Source organism: Varroa jacobsoni, unplaced genomic scaffold (assembly GCF_002532875.2).
Source record: "Varroa jacobsoni isolate VJ856 unplaced genomic scaffold, vjacob_1.0 scaffold_703, whole genome shotgun sequence".
In the NCBI taxonomy this organism is placed as follows: Eukaryota; Metazoa; Arthropoda; class Arachnida; order Mesostigmata; family Varroidae; genus Varroa; species Varroa jacobsoni.
This window is the reverse complement of record NW_019213605.1, coordinates 261,629-285,146: the sequence shown is the minus strand read 5'-3', so window position 1 is coordinate 285,146 and position 23,518 is coordinate 261,629. Positions and strand designations below refer to the sequence as shown.

At 40.9% G+C, this 23,518-nt stretch overlaps 1 long non-coding RNA gene across 1 annotated transcript; it reads left to right on the top strand.

Moving 5' to 3' along the window:
- The first annotated feature begins 1,971 nt into the window (after window positions 1–1,971).
- LOC111262818 (uncharacterized) lies at window positions 1,972–13,843 on the top strand. Its single transcript, XR_002681872.2, has 3 exons — window positions 1,972–3,739; window positions 4,483–6,717; window positions 12,001–13,843. It is a non-coding gene; the product is annotated as an uncharacterized LOC111262818 (long non-coding RNA).
- Window positions 13,844–23,518: the final 9,675 nt, after the last annotated feature.

Here is a 23,518-nt window from a genome sequence, read left to right as displayed (position 1 = left end):
CACGCACCACCCGGTTACTACTCAATAGGAGTAACTGAAGTGGACTGAAAGCGCAAGGTAGACGTTCGCTAAACGCTTTTCAAATTTTAATGTAACACTTCATTTAGCCACTCAACTTTTGTACGCCAATTCAGAGCTATCAATATATTGGTGCTAGTACTAGACGTAACGTTATGGGCGCCGCTTTTTTTTTGGTAGACAAAAAGAAACATAACTACGGAATTTTCGAGATCGAATTTCTCTAGAGATGATATAGTAGGCAGCTCACAGTTCTGACAGATCGGCTTTGAAAAAAAACGGAAGCCTTTAGAAATCCAGTCAATTCTATTGTATCGGCACATTCAATACGCTAAAAAACTTCGACGTTTCATTTAATCAAACCGTACACCCGATATAATCGCGTATTGGATATATTCAGCATATCGATGTAATGATGTGTCGGAAATTTGACTGTATGCGTGTACTAAGAGTCAACTTATGGAAACTTCAATGAGTCAAAAAGCTCTAGCGTAATAATAAACAGTCAACTTATCTTTATAAAATCTAATGCGCATACGTCTCTATCAACGTGGGAATTAAAATATGTAAACTTCAGCTTAAATTAAATAGTTACTGCAATCATACATAGGATAATCAATTCCAATATGAGTTTGCCATTTGAGACTTTACGTATCTGTATTGAACGCATCAAAGATAAGATTTGTAGGGGCATAGCAGCCAGGATTTTGTGTCGTGAAGTGAGTACGTGCTCTATCGAGAGGCGAAGGTATAGTGATAATTTAAGCGCGATAAGGAGTTCTACTGAGGACTGTGTAGAGAACTAACTTAATCCTCATGATGTTCTAGGTTAGTCTGACGTACATTCACACATGATGATCGGATTGGCAGGCTAATCTACACAGTCAACAATGACTGTAACAATAGCTTGAACGGTAGGAAAAAACAAAGACGTGTATTTTCTGATTTAAGTCATTTGTGCCCGGTCGATTTATTATATATATATATATATATACGTTTCCATTTTTCCGCCCGGCATCGAAGTTCTAACGTCTTCTGTACATGTATGTCTGTGTGTAAAAACATGGGATCGCGTTTCAAATTATCATTTCTATTATATGCTCACACCCAAGCAATCAATGCGATACGGCTTGCGCAATTAAGCCGTGTTGGTTGTATGTGTCCCATAAAAAGTACGTATTATTGCGGAGTCGCAAATCGTTCTGATAATGGTAATAAGTCTACTGATACTCAAAGAAGGACGAGGGTTGCTCAGGTCGAAATCCACATGTCCGTTTGCTGCCGATGAACAAACTCCATATAACCCTTTTACTGCCCCATTCCACGCGGCCTCGAGCGGACGTAGAAAAGGCTCGAAAAGCATTGAACGTTGAAAGTTAACAGACAGGTAGTACGTGACTGGTATCAGCGTAACTACCACAATTCATGTGCCTTTATGGGCGCAAATCTATACTTGATTAAAAATACTACAAAATAGAGATAGAAACATCGCTTTCGTCATTGGTCCGTCTACCCGCACTACATGTGTTTCGTAGACATTAGTCTGGTTAAACATTATGGACTTTGTTCTGCCAAGCTGCGGGCTCGTGTTCACTGCATTGATTTCACTTTGGGATATAATCAGTCTTAACTACTCACGAGAGAAGAATTGTGATTCCGTCAAAGAACGAAAAGCAGAATGGCCGGCAAGTGGGTTGGTTTGAAAAACTATAGGCCGAATTCAGTATATCTGTGTGTCTTGTTAAGCGGGCGAGGTCAGCATGTGGAAAACTAGGAGGAAACTTATTCACGTTCTCACCCTCATTGTGTCACTTAAGACTGATGCGATAGTTAGAAGCCCCGCCAGACCAAACAACTACCACTTTGCCCATTTTTTATTTCGCACGTTTGTTTTCTCTTTCTTTAGATCCTCACTCTCTCTCTCTCTCTCTCCAATCCGCAATCGAGCCTTTATCTCAGTGAACGAAAGGGCCAAAAACCACTCGTTCGTTGCTACCCTCGTGTGCCATTCAGAATGAACCTGAATAGAGTGCCTGTCGTCGACGCTTAATGCATCCTGCAGTTAGTAGCGCTAAACAGCGGCGGCAGTAACGAAGAACGAGAAGCGCGTGCATCGTACGCTACGACACCCGCCGCGTCGGCTTGATCAGCCTGCGTTGCTAAATATATCCATCTCTTCCACGTTTGTTGGTGAGGCGTGCTCTTGATGAATAACAACGTTCCGCCATGCCGGTCCGCGCCGTTATAGTTAGGAATACTATTTAGAACATCATACAGGCCGTCATAGAACGTCATACATTGCAACCGATCATCTAGAACGTTGCGATACAGGTGTGACTCCTGCCGTAATAATTGTCCGTATTAGTGTCTGTGCGTATGTTCATACACACGAGTTATATCAATGGAGAGGATCATTTATATCGAAGACTATTATATGTAATGAGCAAGTATGTTAAAATAGGTCTCATGACCGTCTGCATATCATTCGCAAGGACCCTATTAAATTAGTGATTTTTCGCTAAGAACTTTTTCATAGTATGCACGTGCGTTTTTAGCGTAGTAAATTACACACACTTGATTGAGTCTAGAAATAACGTGAACAACTTGAACTTTGGTAAACCAGAGATGCGAGCATTTTAAGTTGCACAGAGTTTCAGTGGGTCCAAGTTTTAAAGCTGCCTAACATGATGTACAAGTGAATCTTGGCTTTTGTGCGAAAATTTTGTTATTTTTTTCGTCGAAACTTTCTTACTCGAAAGTCTTAATCTCAAGATCACTGTTTACTTGCCTTAATAGGGTGTTTCGCCACTAAAGGCAGTAGAGTGACTACTCAGTACGTTAACAATAATATAACAGGATAGTGAGGTAAGTCAGAGGCCAAATTTCGAACTCGTCAGGAAGTTACACAGCTTGTTACTGTCAGCTGGAGCTGCCTTCCGATTAGCATTCTGCTATGGAAGTTTTCATTCTTCGTGCACAATAGCCTGCCGCATCTGAGGATAGATAATAAGGTGTCCTATCCAGGTATCGGAAACACATTGGACCGGCTTTGTATAAAAAAAAAAATCAAGTTCCCCAAACTCTCATGCAATGGGCAAGTGCACCATGGCACAATGAATGCCACAACAATAATGTGACAAAAAAGGCTGGTCGGCTTCGTAGTGTCCTATTTGCGTTCAGATTCTTTGCAGGTCTAAGCAATTCGCTGACGGAAATTTGTGTACGGTTGTTTGACTAGCTGACTTTATCTTTAGCATTCTTAATATACGTATATATATAATCAAAATTCTATAACACCACCATGTACCTCTCTAACAAAAAGTTGTACAGCAATCCTGGAATAATTTTCTCAGTCATATTAAGTTATATTTATCTGTTCATTTTATTTATTTTACATAAACTAATGACGCTTTTATTACATCCCTGGGGTATCTGGCTATAATTTCAAGACCTGAATGACAGCACAGTGTACAATGTATCAGGTTATTTAACACAGAAACAATGTCCTTCTATATCATCAACCACAAATGTATTGAAGCATTATTTTACCTACTTTTCTTGGTCAGGCAATACACTGAATCTCAATCTAATACGATAGTTATTTTTGCAATCTCGAGGGCACTTGATAGGTACCTGGACTTTGAGGAAATACGAGATGGAGCAAGAGTTAGCCAGCCAACAAAAAGTCTTTCACTTTTAACGCTTTCCTACATATTAAAAGGTAAGTTTACCCATTATCGCTGATTTGTTTTTTTGCTGAAACAATTTTTCCATGGCTTCGATAAAAAAGATCGGAAAGGAAAAACTGATTCTTTGAGCTTTGCTGGAAACTTTAATGGCGGCTTCCTGGCAACTTTGGCAGCTTCGTGCTCGTTCTTCAGGTGGCCTCTTCAACCTCTGCCGACCTTTTTATCGTACTTTCTTCGTCTCTATACTAGCTTACCTCTTTTAATAGGGACGGCATTTCGCCATTAACCGCGTATCAATCTTTTTCTGAAAAAAAAAGGAGCTTGTAGATTTATTGAAGCAGAAATTCCTTCTGCCACTACAAGATAAGCTAGCATTTGTAGTTACTTCAGTTGATTTCTTTTCAAGATAAATTCATATGTCCATAGATGTGTTTTTTTATTTTTTCATGGATTTGTGCACACATAGAATTTTGCAAAGAAAAAAATCTTAATGTATAAAGCAAACCGCCGCTTATTTCTGCTCTAAGGTATAAAATATAACTAATTAAATAAATAATTTTTAGATATAATAATATAATGCGATATATATGTTTATGAGATTGCCTCGGAGATGGTCGGCGTTCATGCTACCGCTGCTCCACCTTTATGGACTTTGAACGTTGGCAATGGCTTACGCAGAACTCATAGAATGCCGTCCTGGGTTAAGTATCCCATCATCAGCGCTGTAGTCCAAGTGAGTCCTGACAAATTAAGTGTTTTTTTTTATCTGTTCTAGGCACCGAAACATCATTTGAAGGGTTACTGTTTACATTGATAGCTGCTATGCTTTCTATGAAGAAATAACATGCGAACACAATAGCATACTGACCTAGACAGTTATTGCAAAGCCTGACATCTGCAGGGTCGTTTTCTCATAGCGGACAATTCTCCCGTGAATATTACGTTACGCTTTCGATTCTATTGAAGGGACAACATAGATACGCTTCATCAATAAAAACCACCTGCGCCGTTGTGAAACGTACGGATTATCCGTTAGTTAAAAGTAAAGTGAATCCATATATTAACCAATCAACTTATTTGATCGTAGTCGTTTACTTCTATAGAATGCACGAATACAGCTGCAATTTATAGCGATCGTCGGCATCTCTCTCTTGGTATGCTTGAAGAAATAGTAGATATATAGATAGTATATGTACATATACCTAATCTATTTACTGTGTAAGTATATTAGATTTAATTAGAAGGGTGTGCCTTATGAATGATATTTTCGGTGCGCGGATTGTAGCGTTGGGTCAATGCCATTGCCTCGTAAAGTCGATCAGCCTTGTTCTAAGAGTGCAAACGGGGAAAAAAGCTCATAAATCAACAGAGCCTACAACGGACACTTTAATTGAATATCGGTATTCCCCTGACCTTGATGTGTCTTTTCTTTCCGCCTCTAATGCCACCTGCCGGATTAACACATCACTTCATCTGTCAAAAATAGCGCGGCCGAAGAAAAGATATAATATTAACTATATTCATTTTGACGCTTGATTAATTATATACGCAAACATTGGCTCCAACTACAGTTTGGCGGTACAATTTTGAGGTTCTAATGACGAATTGGTTTAAGCATAGGAGTTTCCCGTTCATCTTCGTGTACTGTGAATGGTTAGAAGAAATTCGGGCTTGTTGTTTAGAAGTTGTCTGTCGCGTTTATTCTCTGACAGACGCTATGTCGAATTGGCACTTAGACACACTCGGTATGCTTCTCGCACAGAACACGACGACCAATGACCGAGAAATTAAGAAACAAATATCATACGCGGCAATAGTTGAGTTTGAGGGGCAAAGTTGATGGATCCGAAGATTTCATACCGTAAGGTTAGGCAACGATGACAAAAAAATGATTAGGCTCAGTATGCGGTCGGCAACAATACCTGAACCTTTAACAGAAGCTGACTAATGGAACGAGTGGAACCGGATTAAATATTTGCTGTATGCTTACGTAAAACGTCATAACTCAGAACAGGTAAAATATTTAAGCTTGCTCATTTCGGGTAGCACTGCATGGCAAAATTTCATTGTTCCCAATCTTCGAAACAGAGACGACGTCAGTCCAATAAATTTCGGGACGCTGAGATACGGCGGACAGATATCGATTGTAGCGAACATGTAGTTTCCGCTCAAAAATTCCATGTTTGATTCCATTTCAATGCTTCCAGAACATAAAATAGAAGTTTTGTTGCGCGTTCCATTTCTACATTAGCTCTGTTCGGCGGATTTTATATGCTTTATACGTGGAAGGCAATATCTGTCAAATGTCCTTCCAGGGACTGCCAGCATGATTCAATCCATTTAACATAATCAGGGTCTTCCATAATTTAGTGCGACTGTTACTAGTCACTCCACGAATATCGGGCTGTGTATTACTTTTTGATGCTGTAATTAGTACTCATGTGTATGTCTTGTATGACGAAGATAACTTGAAGCTAGATTGCCTCTACCGGTCAGTTTGAGCGCTCTAGTGACGGAGCGGATGGGGGACCCAGAATCACAAGCATGAATGTTAAGGTTCACATTTCCCTTGGACCTACAAAGGCTATAATTTTATATGTAAGACACTCAAAATTGGCTCACGGAAAAAGGGGAATATGAGCATTGAGAGTCTTAAATATTTAGAAAAAGCATATACCTCAACAATATTTACTTAAGAAGCGCGCAGGCTTGTTATTCCACCATCAAGGACCACCAAATGTTAGACTACTCTAAGAAACGTACAGAATGCCGCACCAGTCTAATACAGCAACAAGAAAAGTTCGAGTGCGTCCTGCAGCCAGCACGACGATCCATCACCGACGCAAAAGAGCGTGCATAACCACGTAAAGAGGCACAAGCGGAGGAGTATCCCAACTTGTTACATTCAGCTGGTGTCTAATTATACAACCCGCAGGCTCAGGCAAGAAAGACGAAGTACCAAAGAGAAGATCAAGGATTAGCATTATTCCGCGATGTAGATTGGCGATAAGTAAGTACGATAATTACTTATTATGATTTATAAGTTATGAGGTGAACAAACTTTTGTCCAGCGTACATGTAAACGATGCAAACGCTAATATATTTAAGAAGTGCATTTTTCCTGAAGGCACAAATTATCATTGAGGTAATCAAGCTTCTTCACACACGATCAAAGCAAGCTGCACGCTATTGCTGTGTCTGCGCTGACACAAATCAATACAAATTGACGCATGCCAATAAAATAACAACAAGTTAGAATGTCCACTAGACAATCTCGCGTTTATGTGGCTTCACAAAAAAGAAATTGTCTAACATCTTTTTCTAAGCGTGAATCTGAAACACTGCTAAATTTCAACTGCTAACTTCCATCGCTTTCTTCTTTCTAATCAAGACAAGCTCAAACTTCTCATTGCCGCTGATTCCAGCGAGCGCGTTGCAAACACATCAATGTACCTATATATTGACTTGTCGAAAAGGTAGCGACCGCTTTTAACCAAAAAAAGGAATCAAATATTTTAACACGTACATACGGCGCATTCAGGTATGCACCATTTTGATCCATGAGCTTCCGTTATTTTTCTGGTAGCACCATAAGCCCCATCAATACCAAATGTCTCTAGATGAAAAGTTACGATGAGCGATTTTTGCATATCGATTTACTGAAGCTAAAACAACACCATAAAGGGAGCCTTGCAAGGACCAAGTGAAGCAATAGCCTGATGCTGCAAAAAAATGAGCGCATTGAAATTTCCCATCTGGATTGTCTAAAGTTTTTGCCGAATAGCGAAAATGCGGTGTGGCATTGTCGTGATGAAAGACGGTGCCCTCTTTGTTTATTAGTTCCGGTCGACTTTTTTCAATGGGTTGTTGTAATCGTATTAGTAGTACACGGTAGGGGTCCGACTAAATCGTCTCGCCAGCCGACAGCAAGCCACAATACTTGATTCCTTTCCGGTCCCACGAAACACATAGCATCTTCTTCATTGGCTCCAATCCAGATCGTGAAGCGCATTTTTCTACTTGGGCATATCTCTTGGATTTGATCTATTTTTAATAACCCGAAATTAACCGCCTTAGAGATGGCTCGATTTGACTGCGTTCCACAGATGAAAATACGATCTAGTAATGAATCGATTGCGTCAACTCGTGTGGCGCCCGAACGTTGAGCTATTTTTTGAGACCAGCCTTCTTAAAATAGTCCAAAATTACCTCGTTGTAGAGTTGCGTCCCTTGGCGATTTTATAACAATTTACCTGTCTTTTGCAATAGGTTCATCGACTTTTTTTTTTCTTTTGTAATTGACCAAGCACTACGGGGAGCGTCATTCAAATTTTCAGAGATAAGGCGACAAAACACTCTTTGTACTCTTTCGAACAATAATGCATATGGGCCCTTAGCCAGCATAAATTTTTTCGTACGCCCAGATAGCGTTTGTGCCATTCATTGTCATTGTAAAATATACCAAACTTTCGTCTTTAACCCACTCCACTGAAAAGTCGCTCGTGTCTAAGGCGCTTCGTATCGGGTTCAAGTAAAATCGTTTGAACGATCTAAACACATCTCAGCTTCCGAATGACACCAACGCCCATTGTCTGACTTATGTGACCCTAAAGTGATCCAGCTATAGAAACGGTCAGTGATTTTTCGACGACTCAACATTAATGTTATTGTTTTTGACTACGGGGCACTTCTGAAGCTTTGTCTTGAAAATGTATCGCTTATTTCCCGCATTGACTCCGCATAACATATTGCATAGGCGGATGGACGAACCGATGTGCTACAGATGAAATACGTAAAACAGAATACCAGCGGGATTTGTTGTGTGCGATCGACGTTACTTTTGCTTCATGACTTAACATGAATCGTAGGGAAGCGGTGGTACGCCATTTTATGATACGTCACAACGAAGGAATCTGTTGAGCCATCAAAATCGAAGGTTCAGTTACGTTTCACAAATCCACTAGTGATGTTGCAATGGCTGACGACTGGAAACAATTTTTGTATGAGAATGCTGAAATAGCCAACAAACAAGGGGCAAGATGGTCTAGATAATATATCCTTAACACCTAGTGCAATTTAGTCCTATAGCAACAGCTAACGCAGCATGCTTCTCGACACCTTTCATAGCACAAGCGTTTCAAAGGTATGTTGGTTATTGTTTTGTGTTTACGTCGACGTAAACGTAAAGTGATTTGGCAGGAGATAGCAATAATGGCTTATGTTCTAGTTTCGATACTCATTTATAGCTATTGTTATGTTTTATGACTTCGGCTTCAAATATGTAGACGTTGCTAATGGAGTGGACGGTACTAGAGGCTACATGGCACAATATCGAGTGACCGGCATTGAACAAATTTGGCAGTTGTTGTCTTTTGCCCTTCGAACATCGTTGACCTAATGTAGGGCTATGACAAAAGACTTTACAGATCCAGCGACAGTGAGCACTAAAAAATAGATTATAAATAATCTTAGCGGTGGTTAAATATATATGTACTATACAGATTTGATGAAGGTGTGCAACATTTATTTTTTGTATTTGTCCCAAATACAAGTTAATGAGTAAATTTGTATATAAATGAAATAGATTCACTCAGATATATTACCTACATTTAAATAATAGTTAAGTTTAACCGCTCTCTGAATACTTTAAATAAAGATATGAAAAAAATCGTCTGTTAACGGAGACCATGTCCAATGTCGCTATATTTCTAGGATAGTGTTACGATAGCGGTATACAGGTATGTAAGGCTTTTTACCTTAGGTGCAGCTGACTGGACTTCACTAATACGTGCTACTGAGTTCATTCACAAGATATAAAAAGGCCTGAGGCCTGTGTAGTTTCTGCGTAGTCATTTATCATTCTGATAAAGAACCGTATTAAGAGATTTTAATGCGACGTGTTCTGACCTTGGCGGGCGTTCGGATTTTCCACCTAGAAAAGTTTCCAACGACCGTATCAATATCTAATTGAAATTAATTTAGAAATAAATTACGAAATTTAGGAAATAGGAAAACGACGTATTTTCCTACACACATCAAATATGTTCATGTAAATTCATGTAAATCCTACAACAGTTAAAACTAGCTAGGGCGCTTGTCTGCGGTACCTGTACGAAGGACGAATATATAAATACTATAGAGTATAAAGAGAATATAAAATTACTGTTTTTATTACTGGGAAACAATAAGTGTTGTATTATGCAGCCTACCGATGAATGTAAACAGGTTACGTTAAACGGTTCGGACTTAGCTTCCACAGTTGCGCTTTTAGGTAGTAGATTAGGCAGCGGGCCTCCTCAGTAACGATACCACGTCCACTCTCGATATGCATCTTTAAGGTTCATATATAGTCACGTGGGTACTAAATCCTCGTAGGGTCCTCTCGTTCTGCATGTGGAAAGTATCAGGGTCGACATTCTGTGCTTATTTCTGCTAAAAAGAAGATCAGCCTCTTAGGTAGATTGACAGTACAGCAGGTGGCGTGATATATATAGAAGTTTCTTGTATGGCATTTGGAATTGTTGTTGTTATAGCAAATGTGCCTACTAATTGTTAGATTGATTCACTGGGCCACTGATCAACAAAAGTCTGGAACGGCCATCGTCAAAGTCGTAGCCATCTCTCATCGCTTATACGTATGGTCTAACAAGAAGCGTGTGCGGAACTATTTGTGCTAACGTCATCTTTCGTCTGCATTCACCTAAAAGACACCTATAGAAATAGAAGATGCGAGAAGAGATAACACATAGAAAATGTGAACGCAAAAGCTGGCAAACGGAAATGCGATGTGGGGACCGGTGGCAAACCCGTAGAAGGGCTTGACGTAGAGGCAAGGCTTGTTTTAGGAAGCATAATGATTATACTTAACAGGGCAACAGCAACGTAGCGGTATTCACGCACAATAAGCGGCCATCGCTGGTTATCCGAGCCAAGCCCGCTAGTCCCGCTCCGTTGGCGACACAAAAAGCCACAGGAGCTATTCATTCATAATCATACTTTACAATACCGTCTCATACCCTCTCCGCTGGGAATGGTGCCATTTTCTACTGGTTTAAGCAGCGACGCCGGCACGGACCAGGAAACGAAGACGCCTGCGTATTTTACCGCCGCGCGCGTACGAGTGGGCGAGCGTTCTGACACTAACGGTCCAAGTCTAACCGGGCTTTCCATCCGTGCGTCTACGAGTGGTTCAGCTTTAGTCTGCGCAGCTGCTGCCACTGAGGCGGAAAACGCCCTAGTGTTAACTCGCCACTGGGTTTGACCGCGCACCTAATGAATATAACTATCTAACCCCATGAGGGCTGCGGGTGGAAAGGCTGTCCACTACTTCGAGGAGAGTGAGTCGGCCAATAAATCGTGCTTCCCCTTTCCTAACACTGTCAGTGACTCCTCCTGTTTTTCAACCTCTGATGTCCTTTTCTTTCTTTTTTATCTTTTATTTTATTTTCTTCGTTTTCTACTTTCCCGCCAGTTCGTACTTCCGTCCGTCGGCCTGCCATTCTACGCACGATATCTTACCCGCTGCAACTGATGCTTGGTCCGATCTAACGGGTGGTGCTGAGAAGTTGAAAATGCACTCCATCTCTGCAAGCTCGAATCATATAACAGACTCGACGAATCATCCTCGGCCACGGGTTCATGAATATTTTTTTCCTGCTGTCTACTATTACTAGTTCTCACAACTACCGAGCTGACCGCTCGGGTGCTTCATCGGCAAAGAAAGAAGTTACGTAGAACGCTCGCCGGCAGTTTCGGCAACTAACTGTATCCGTGTTCGTAGTGAAGTAAAATCGTAGGGTCTTCCTATGGCGGTATGGCACTAACGAAACGAAATAGAGGAAGAAGAACGAGTTGGAAAGACTTTGTGGTGGGTATCGCTGGCGGCCTAGCAACTGCCCCACGGAGCCTCATAACGATATGTATACGTTTTGCTCCTGCTGGCAACAATGGTTGGCCGTGAACGAAGCTTGAGTCTAGGCATAAGTGTATGTTGTGCTGCCATTCAGTTGAACGAACACTGATGCTAAATTCATCTCCAGCTACACGAACTACGTTCAAGTTTTAATTAATAAGGGTACAAAGAACTTGAAACGAAAAAAAAAATGGGAAAATGCTTCATATTCTGCTGTTTAGACAAGAACTGCTTGTCATTAAATATATACATGTGTAAGATGCATTAAAGCTATTCATACTATCATTGTCTGGTGAAAGGCTACGGTAAAATTGCTTAGAATTTTAATACCTATATACAAATTGTTTGAACCCATCTTTGTATCTTGTTGTTCTGTTACAGGTAATACACGCTCGTACAGCACGATGCTCAGTAACGGTGTACTCTTGCACAGGCTAGAAAAACAGCTGCCACTTACGCACTTCTTTTAGGATCTGGATCTGTTTTGAGGGCAAACGCACCTGTGTATAGTGGTACAATTTGACTAAGTTACTTAAAATCCCATTGGGAATCACTGAAACGCATTTAACTGTGTATGTTTGAAGTAAAATATTAACATGTTGTTTCTTACCCTTAACGTGTAGATATTAGAATTCTATGGTATGAGATTCAAGTAGGTACGTGCCGAATGCAATAACAGCACTTGTACAACTTAAAGTTGAGTAATTTCAGAGATATCCAGACTTTTACGCCAAATAACGCCGCTGAAATTGGAAAATTATGCACCATGTACTAACTAAACAAGTAACGGAAGTAAGCATTTCTTATTTGTTTATTTATTATACTATTTGACTATGCATGTAAAGCAAGTTATGTCACAGCCATAGCAAAGCAGTTGTTGGGACTATTTCGTTTTTTTTCACGTTTTATTTGCATTTTACTAATGGCAGAATCTGAAAGGTCTTCCTGCAGGAGTACGCTTCTAGTTTGTAGAAAGTTTGCTGGGATTCGGTTTGTTAGCATAGATTATAGACGGTCTCAGCACATTGTTTAGGTTTCAGTCATGCCGAAATATAATAAACAACATTAACCGGACAGCTACCTATATTCTTCGGCAGAAGACATATAAGCTTCTTGAAGATTTCGCGCAACGAAAAAACGCACCACCAGTCCAAGATACGGCTCAGAAGGTCGTCAAAGGCAAAGTTGATAGAATTCGAAGAATCCGTCAGAGATCAGACGAAATGCGGTTGGCTTCTTCATTCTGTGAACGACGCTCGCGCCGCGTCACGGTTTAATTCAGTAGACACCGCAAACTGAACGCGCGTTTATGACTTTTCTACTATGCTTGTGGAGGCTACTTTTTTTTTTGTTTATTAGACGACCTTTGAAGTGGGCTTAAAATAGGCCGTGTTCTGAATAGGGCCATCATATCGTGTCTTACAATATAACGTAGCCAGTTTGCAACCTCGGCAGTACACTTTTCTCGTACGCCTAGCGTACGTCTAAAACATCAAATAAACTAAAAAGTTTAAATCCGGCCCCGGACAATTTATGTAAAACTCTGGACTACATCGAATATCACGAAAATCTTCCTCGTTTGAGCGTTACACAAGACACGCACGTAAGCACCATGATTGAACGGCTATGATTACAGGTATATATTATTACACGAAATTGCTGCATGTGATTATCGCATTGTTTATCTGTTTTTTCTATTTACTTTCAACCGTTCTTCACCAAACAAAATCTAGCCATATTCAGAGACGGTACTGAACAGCCAATTAAGGTTTTTTGCATCGATAAATCTTCAGTTAACGAAGATTCTTTTGCTGGAATTATTTCATGTCAATAGCCGCCTCCCTTTATAGGCCGATAAAATGCGGTATCTTGATAAGATGGCTTTGTTGGAGCAGTTGCCAACAATGAATATGCCTAGAAAAAACCGCAAGCCGTACAGAGCTTAGCGGAGGGTTGAGGTTCAGGAACGAGAGTGCAAAATATGTGGTGCTTATTTAAAACAGTGGAAATTTCAAGCGTCAGTTCCCGTGCGTACGTGCTAAACTGGATGGCCGTACGGCCATACGTTGATGCAACATCGGACTTCTGGAGGAGGCGCTCTATTTAATAGTAGATAAAGAAAGGATAAGCGTAGCTTTTAAATAAAGCCCTTTCTAAACTGAACTACTAGTGACTACTAGAGAAGAATAAATAAATTGAAGAGACTTGAAAGGCCACGAACGTCTTTTTAGTGTTTTAAATGGCAGTGGTATTCATATTGCTCATTATTAACGATACGTTACTTATTTATTAAATGTATTAGGCGTTTGGTTTGTTAAGCTATTTGTTAAGCTAAATATTAGAATAGCCGTGTTTTTCAATAAATAAGGAAATGCGTGAAGATATGATGTAGTGCTTCAATATGCCGATAGTAATTGAAGAACTGACGGTTAATCACACTGTTTCATTTTACTGCGCGTTCTTCTATTGCCGTACATACGTCTCGAGTCCTGCACGCTATTTACCATTTATGTCCATCAGCGATATCCTAAAAGGCATCGTTTCGCTATCGAAGTGTGTACTTAGCCAGTTTCTAACCAAGTGAAGGGCAAACATCATCCCACCGTATCGTTAGGCAGATGTGCACTATGTTTTGAGCTGAGGGATAGAACGTACGCCCTACGTCTGTGTCTATGGGGAGTATTTTTTGCTTAGTGTAGCTCGGTTAACCTTGCAGTAGCTTCTGTTAGCTAAAAGTACGGGCTGGACAGACGAATCCTAACCGTGATCTGATTGGTTTTCTATGCAAATATTTCCTGATGAGACTTCCGGAAAGAGTCGGGAATTTCGAGATCTAACGCGTCTCCAATGTAATTAGACATTAGATTGCCTTTTTCTCCGTTCTAACAGCTAAGTGAGTTTCGATCGGATTGAAGCCCCCAGGGAGACAGCTATGAGTGCAGCAATCTAAATACTGCACACGTTTCATCATACTTTGGCATTTTTGTTCCGATCAGCGCCGATTATCCAAACATGGCTGACAATGCTTGCTTCGGGCTCAAAAACGATGTACCTACCTGTTTTCCAAAGTTCATATTGACTTAAGGCTCCCAGATGCATAACGAGTGTGCATGTAAGTTCGATTTTCGTGTTAGCTATGGCACGTCTATGAGTAGACAGCAGTACTACACATATAATTTAAAATAAATATTTGATCCAGTTTGTCGTATGTGAATACACCGTTGTATTTACTAAGGAAATGTTGATATAGATGTAACTGAAATAATACACTGGTACGGCAAGGTCACATCTAACTTCAGCTGTAAAGTTTGCACTGAAGCTTTAAGTTTATAATACTTGTTTTGTGCGGCGTACACATACGTGAGTCCGTTCTGTATTCCTTTGGGAGGAACGGGTGACGAGACGTGAAACCGTGTGAACATCTTCATACGGCATTCGAATTTACCTTGTGTATGTTAACTTGCCCCATTTACATTAGCTAATATGAAGGTTATCTAAACATACACAGTACTCCATACGATCGTATAAATACGTTCCCCGTTTACGTGGTGTTTAGTACATGGAATGTAACCGTCACGGTGTCCATGACATCTTCTGTTTATCCGTTCCTCTCTGTTTGAGACAAATCAATTAATTTATTATACGTAGGTTGTTATTGGGTTGGAGAATTCATCGTGTCCGCTAGTTCATAACACTGCGGTGTAGTGGCATCTTTCCTTGTCTACGTAAGACATTATGATAGGCCTTAACAATAGCCTTCGTTCTGTATAATTTGTTAGTAGGAATCAACAAACCTATCGTCTGATACTGCTACGACTAGCATACATATCCGAAGTCGGTATTATTAGTACTAGATTTCAATAGAGACCGCTGTTAACTAGTCGCCGCAGTGACTGTTTTTAGCTGGAACAAAAACGTAATAGTGCAGGGGCACTTTCGAGCATTGGGACGTTGCAGGCAAACTACGGTTTTCAAAGGCGATTAGTTGTCAAGGGCACCTCGCCTGCAGCTCTAACTCGCTAGCGTTGAGTCCTGAATGGACCTTGAGTCTAAAATGAACACCACTTTTGTTAGCCTAGAGAACATTTGCAATATCAACCAACTATACAAACAGTTCGTTATTATTTATTATATTATTAAATCTACATTTAATATGAGGTATACAAAAAATCGCAAATTTTATAGCACCGAAAGCAGCGCTACTCATTTTCCGTTCCTGAAATTCGCTTAGTTTCTGAGAATCTACATATCTTGGCCATAGAATGACTGCAGAATATTGTACAGCGCTCGTAACTGTATTTTCAACTGAGATGATCGACTGATGAAAGACATCGTTTACATAACACTAGTTAAAATTTTGTTAAAAACAACAATTTTTCACAGAGTGAATAAACTACGTTTTACTTGAGCAATAAAATAACTGTAAAGCTTTATTTTTGTCCACAGAGTCCAGACAATGGCTTGGCGGTGAAAGTTTAGAATCGTTCTTAATAAGTTATTTGTCTTTTCTTTGTAAGCAACAGATGTATTCCACGTTAATTTCGAGCTGCTTAACTTTAATTATTATTGCTTTCAAGCATTTCTCTAGAAAGCCGCGTTTTCTCAAGCTTACACGAACTAGCGGGCACGTATATTAGCTGAAAACCGCGTACAGCTCAATTGATTCAACTATTACGATTCTGAAAGAATAATATTAGCCTACCTGTCCCGATGTAACTTTTTAATAATCAATCATGCACAAGTTACTAGACAGTAAAATTAAAAAAAAATAGCTGCTTACTTTAAACCCCCTTAAAACCCTTTAAAGGCACAGTCCTGCGCAATTATTTGGGCCTTCGTTACCTTTTTGTTGTTTTTAGACCTGATTTTTTGTAGATTTCTAAAGTTGATCTTGTATGACAGGGTACTGTGCGTAAAGATTGCAATGATATATTTTTCTCCCATATCAATTTCAAATCAAAGCAAAAGAACGAAACAAGACAATTGCTTGTTGGCCTCACTCTTTTTTTCCTTCTTATTTATTCCACGCCTTTACCTGAAGCCGATAGGGCATCATGAAATACTCAGCCTAACCGTCTTTAGTGGTGATGCAGTAGTCAGGAAATGGGTCTTGGTCAAAGGACATCGCTAAAGAAAACAGCCGTATAGAAGGATTTTGCCCGGAAAAGTAGTTTAGCAGCTTTCAATTCTGTCTTGAAGCTAGTTCGTCCTTCCCCACTGAATCCTGCAACAACGGCAATGGAACAATGCCAGCTATTATTATGAATCCCCATCGGCACAGAGTCATTCGAACACCTTTCTCTGTTTCTCGAACTATTCACTGTTAGATTTCAAGTTATGCTTCACCTGTTTTGTTTATAAGCGTAAGTTGCGAATGTTTACGCTTTGATATAGATATCCACGGTAGCACTTCGTAAGGCATAATAATGGTTGAAGCCAGTTTAGGCAAACAGAACTCCTTGTAAAAAAATCAACACGTCTGAACAATACAGAAATAGCCATATTATAGCAATAAGTTTAACCGATAGAAAACTTTAGGATGGTGACTTTTTCGCCCCTTCGTATTAGTCAAACTTACTCGTGGGAAGCGTAACTCTTCAAATGATTGGTGACTACACATGTGCGATTACGGCTTATTTTGATGACACGTTCTTAGCCAAGTTGAGCCGAATCTAAGTTATTCTTATTTATTTTTGGATCTTGCTTTAAACTCAATAGAAATAACTGACAGTTTATTTAGTGAGGTGGATTTAGCCACAACAGGCGACGGCCACCTACTTACCCATCTAGTTATCTACAATATGCTCATAGATTACATATTTGTTCTACGTCGTCTAATTTAAATCTAGTTAAAATAAATGAGTCCGTCTCGCTTTGCAACGTCCGAGCTCATTGCTATCTCTCTATGCTAGTGTAAACTCCATTTGAACGCAGATCGGATTTCAGGCTGTCTATCCACCTATTTCTAGAGAGAAAATAGAGAAAGCAATCCTACAAGTCTGAGGGACCATTCAAAAAAAGTGATCATATATGAATAGACATGCCCCGCTCCATCTATTTTACGCACACATATGCACAAAGAAGTGGGTTGCAGCGTTTCTTGTCTATCTCGTGCGGTTCTTGAAATGTGAGAGTCGTCCCCCCCCCCCCCCCACTGAGAAAGGGTGGGACCTTTCTCACCCCGAATGGGGCAGTGGCCATATTGGTACTTCTGTCTGCTACAACTCAACTTCAACTTGTGTCCATCAGTGGGTAGATCCGCCGTTACCTCAACAATCTCTTGCTAAGATAGTTTCCCCTTGCTTTTTTCCTTTTTCAGCGAGTTTTATTTTATCCTTCCACAGCCAAAATTCAGCGGAACGCTGAGTTCGCTTTTCTATTTGTAGATCGTGAAATGCCCCTGTATTCCTACCCTACCAGGACTGGTGAACAATTCGGGAAGACATGGCAATAGCTGTTCGTCGGCCGCCCACCCGTGCACCTACTGACTCCTCCACTAGACGTAGTAGCTTTGAGAAAGCTGACTAGCTGGATCTAACCACATTTCCCTGCGTTCCTCTTTTTCACACGGTTGCATCCCCGATGCACCCTCTTTCTCACAGGGTTTTTTGGCAGGAATTTGAATAAGAAAGTGGTCGACTTGATGTGGTCGGTAATCGAGCAAGCAGCGTTGTTCTGAAGAAAGGCTTCTTCACTCCCATTCCGCTGTATTACGCGCGGCAGCGGACTCCTTTATTCGTTGAGTTCTTTTTCGCTGTTAAAGTTTGTAGTACGATTTCTTCGTATCTTCATCTGAATATAATGTCACGCTGAAGAAATGAACACGAAACGGTAGCAGAGATGATAATACGCTGTGCGAAGATGCTAGGGAAAAAGGAGGCTGGGCTACGGCCAACGCGCAGCTGTCGCTTTCAAATAAGTCCTTACTACAATAACGACACAGAAGCAGCTAGTGGCAGCGGTACTCGCAAAATAGTCATCGATAAAGATTATACTGAATTGTCAAACTGTTTCAGTTGACGTGGCATGTATATACATATATATATATATATACGTATAGTGAAATAGAAATCGTCGGAAAGAGTATAATAGAGAGCTCTGTATAGGTAATCACGTACGATAGGGATACATAGATTTATAGGGAATCCAGTTTAGTAGTCAAACGAAAATTATTATGGATGGTCAACGATTTTCATAGCAGAAAAAGACGTTCATGAAGAGACAATGTTGTAAACTTAAATGTTGGTCAAGTTAAGCTTAGAAACAAGGACGCGCATGAATCGTTCAGATGTGGTTCCGGCTTTGCGGAGAGTGATCGTGGTTGATTTAAACTCTCGAAAATTGGAGGAATTGTAAATGTCAGTGCCTTTTAGCCTGGGTGCTTTACAATAAAGATAACGACTTATATGATCAAACGAAGCGCGAAGATTGCTGCTTTATCGATTCCTTTTCCTCTATTTTAATAATTTCTTGCATTGTGATTACTGTGGTAATAGGCAGACCGAGCCAGCTGCTAACCCTAACCCAAGTTGAGGCCTGCAAATCTACGGACTGTTATCCTACTTCATTGCACAGAGGGACTAGAGTAACCAAAAGTATCGTTCCTCAATAATTTTACTTTGCCTTTTAGTAGCATGGCCTAAAGCCTTTAAGCAAATGGCTTCTAATTCGTACACACACTTTACCAGACCAATTACAAAGCAGGCCAGGCCAGGAGGAATAACGAAAAACGGGAAACATCCGGAATCTTCAAGCAAACGTTACGACCTAAACGACTTAGGTCCAGTTGTGCGAGTTTCCGCCTGGAAGACATGATTGTCTGGGTCTTGCGACCTTTAGAAGAGGGAAGGTGTAACCGGGAGTCCCAGTCCATGTCCGACAAGGACAAATATGGAGGCTATCGCAAAAGAGGGGTAAAAGGAGGCGGAAAGCTAACTTAGAATGTGACTCAAAATTCCGGAGGAGGCTATCCACAAATTCTTGGAGTGGAATCGACAAATTAGCCAAAAAACTCGATGTTTATTCAAACGAAAAGGACAAAGATCATTTCTAGCTACGTAAGAACGTACACGGCAAGATAAAGAAAGTAGCCACTGCTACAACCTAGCCGCCAAAATGACGTTCGGAAAACTGGTATAGTAATCTATATGTTCAAGGGAACAGGCACTTCTGGGTACCCAAGTTTCGCCCAAGTTGGACACGAAATAGATCTACGTTGGAATAAGCGGGTGCAATGCGAATAAGCGATGCAAAAACTTAAGTCCCAGCTAAGGTGGCCCGAAAAAGCCTGCAGAGCGGCAAACTAGTCGGAACTTGACATATGCACTGATAAACCCGTGTAGGTGCTGATTGTCAGGAAAGGAAATTAGAAAGACGATCAGGTCTGGACGGACATGGCCACTTACTTCAACGAGTTAAGAGGAAGCCCGGCAGGTGCGATAGAAAAACCTCTAGTCCGCATTACCGGGACTACCATATTGACGGAAGCAGTAGTTGCAGGCTGCCTAGACGGGACTGAAAACCTTCTCAACGAAACCTTCAACCCAGTAAACCGCCTGCCCGAGTGTAATGAAAGACCGACTCCATACTTTATAAGTATGGGCGCCCCAGTGAGATTGTTAATTTTCTGATCTACAAATGCATCTGCAGCACGCGATCACAAACAGCACCACTAAGGGAGCATTTGATACTGCCTCAAGTTCTATAATATTGAGGAATGCTGGCGAAACCACTCCTTTGGAGAGGTTTTAAAGAATCTTCGTCGATACGTAGATCCGCTGCAATGCGACGTTAATATCATAATAACTACGTAAGATTCTACGGGACAGTGACGTTAGGATTAATGTAAAAGAGGTATGCACGGAAATATTTTAAGCCTTTGTAAAGGTTATCACAAGCGCTTTTTAGTCATCGTGAAAGAAGCTTCAGCGGAAATGGTTCCTAAGGCCATTGAAGACATTGGGATAAACAAAAATAGTTTCGTGGTCAATGAATCGATGAAGGGCACTACTGGCGGTTGGTCGGCTATCATCCGATTGACAAATCCTACAGCGGCAAACAGAATCGTAGTAAAAGGCGAATTGTGCACAGAATGGACCGCTCACTAGGCGCCCAAACTGGTTACGGTGCCATGTTGCCTGCGATGTCCAAAGATGGGGCACAAAGCCTTGGTGTGCTTTGATCAGTCTGTCGCGGCGAAAGCATGCCAGCGGTGTGGGCTATCAGGAGATGCTCCAAAGTACTACAAGGATGAGCCTTCCTGCTACAACTGTGCTGGGGCAAAGTATTATGCAAACTGCTCGAAAGATAGAGAAAAGAATGTAGGTAAATGGCGTGTGTAGATCATTTGCAGATAAAGCCCGACAGAGGTGAGTTGGCTGCAGTATTTGTTCCCTAAAAACAGGCTGCTCAGCCCTATACCTTCAAGACAGTAATGAACGCCCAACACAAAATCAGACAGGGAAAATCTACTCTTTTTGAAGGGTGGAGAGTGCTCGAAGAGGAGGAAGTATTAAGAGACCATAACGCTATAGAGCTCTGTGTGCGTCTCTTTCAAACAGGCAGGAGTCCTAGTAGCAGAATGTCGCTGGTGTTGTTGAGAAGAGAAGAAGCAGGAGAGGCTATAAAACGCTGGTTGCAATAATATGAAAATTTGTCGAGTGAGGAAGATCTGCAACTACTCTTAGTAGAAGTCTGCGATGTAAAAAGGTCTGGTGAAATAAGTCAAAAACGGGCACCAAACTACCGGTAGAGCGAAAAAATTGCTCAGAACCAAGCAGGATATATCCGAGCTAGAAGGAAGCTTAAAAAGGTAAAAGCCAGCGACGTTTTAGACGCACTCCAAGAGCCAGAAGACTATAAACAAAGAAAAGTGGTACTTTAAATTATAATCAAGTATAGCGACAGCAACCACTAGAGAATGTTTTCGCAAAAAATCCAGTAAAACCCATGGGGTTGCCCTTAGAACCTCGTAAGAAAGCCACCAGAACGAAGAAGTAAATTCTGCCAGGAAAAGTAAAGGAGAATATTAAGATTTGTATTACCATTTCACCAGCCTTTCGATAAAGCTGAGCTTACAGACCCGGACCCTGAGAAAGATATCTCATCCGTTACGAGGGAAGAGGCATTGAAGGTAAGTAGAACGTATCAAGCTCGGTAAAACGCTGGGTCCGGACGGGATTCCGGGGATTACAAAGACTTTGCTAAGGGCATTTCCTGACACGGTCGCTGTAGTTTCCACACAGATTTTCAGCTCAAGCTGTTTCCCACGAGAATGAAAAAAAAAGATTGAGACCGCGCTCATTTCTAAGGTGAATGGTTTTTACAGATCTATATGCTAACTACAAATCTATATATGCTGGCGAAAGGCACCGAAACGCTGACATAGCAAGGGCTTAGACGCTTTGTCGAAGAAAAGAGTCGTCTGTTTGACGGTGTAACGGTGTGGCTTCCGCTACTGACGGTGCATAGGTACTGACAGTAACTGATAGGATCTTCAGAAAAAGTTAAGAAATAAGGAAAAGGTCGATGAAACCAACAAACATTTTTCTTATGATCCTCCGAAATGTCGAAAGTGCTTTACTACTAAACACTGGCTTGGCGGTCAGTACTTACATGTTTAAAAGAAAAATGATTTTAAGTATTTAGACTCCCTGGTTTCAGACTAGTTGTTGAACAGACTAATAGTCAACATGGAAACTATTTTTTCTGTTGCAGAAGGAGTTTCACAAGGGTCTGTCCTGAAATTTTTCCTGTGGATCCTAATATATCATAGGATGTAAGAAATCTTTCGATAAAAAATCATTGCCTATGCAGAACTCGTTCTTCAATCTTGGACAGCAAAGGAACTCCAAAAAAGAGCAAACCGGACTCTGAGAAAGATTTTGATATAGATCAAAGAATATGGGCTATTTTTGGCCTCTGCAAAGTTAGATGTTATATTACTCAACGGCGGAAAATTTTCTAGCTCCTCACACTTTGGACGCGAAAAGAGAGAGTATAGTGAAAATAGTGAGATACTTATGCATCTAACTCAATCACGCAATGAGGAGGGTGCACCACATCATGCAAGTGGCTACAAAGGTGACTGAAGCCTCCACGGAAATTGCAGAATCAAACGTCAAATTTCAAGGGCTCACGGGAAAGAAAAAAGAGGCCCTCACGGCAGTAGCAGGCACGACAGCATTCTTCCAAGTTCCTGTCTGGACGTTATTCGAATCCATGGTGGTCACAGTGAAAACGCTACTTAGGAATGCCTATTGAACGCTTAAGTTCAGTTAAGTTTTTTTTGAAAGCGGCAATAGGAGCCATTATTATTAACATACAGACCTGAATGACGCATCCCAGTGGAAAACTCAAATATCATTTTACACAAATCTTCGCGGTTTAGTGAGCGTACCAGAGCTATCTTCACCAAACGTAGTAAAGACCCATTGGGTATCTGTGTACCTTGCGGGCCTGGAAGATACGGTACAATACAGGCCGGTGACCTATGCGGCCCTTATCCACACTAAAAAAAGATACACGATAGAACAGATAAGATTGTTTCATGTAAACGGCATAAGGGGATTTACATCCTTCATCATTCGATGACATACGTGTTGGGAGGCGGGTGAGATTCTGCAAAGAGATCTTGAAGGAAAAACCGATTCGTGAAATTATAGTTGAACTACATGGACGACGATGCTTTGTCAGATTCGAAGGATGAACGGGGTTATCATACCCTTGTGCAGAAGGCGAGCTCATCTGGGGAGAAGGAGCCTGACTAGAATGACCCCAGCCTGATGATCCGGTGGCATTAGCTGCTCCTTCCTGTCAGTCTATAATACTGTTAAATGAAAACCTGAGCTAAGTCGGAGTGAATCCTAAGACAGGAATTGAGAATTAGTGAGTAGTGGTC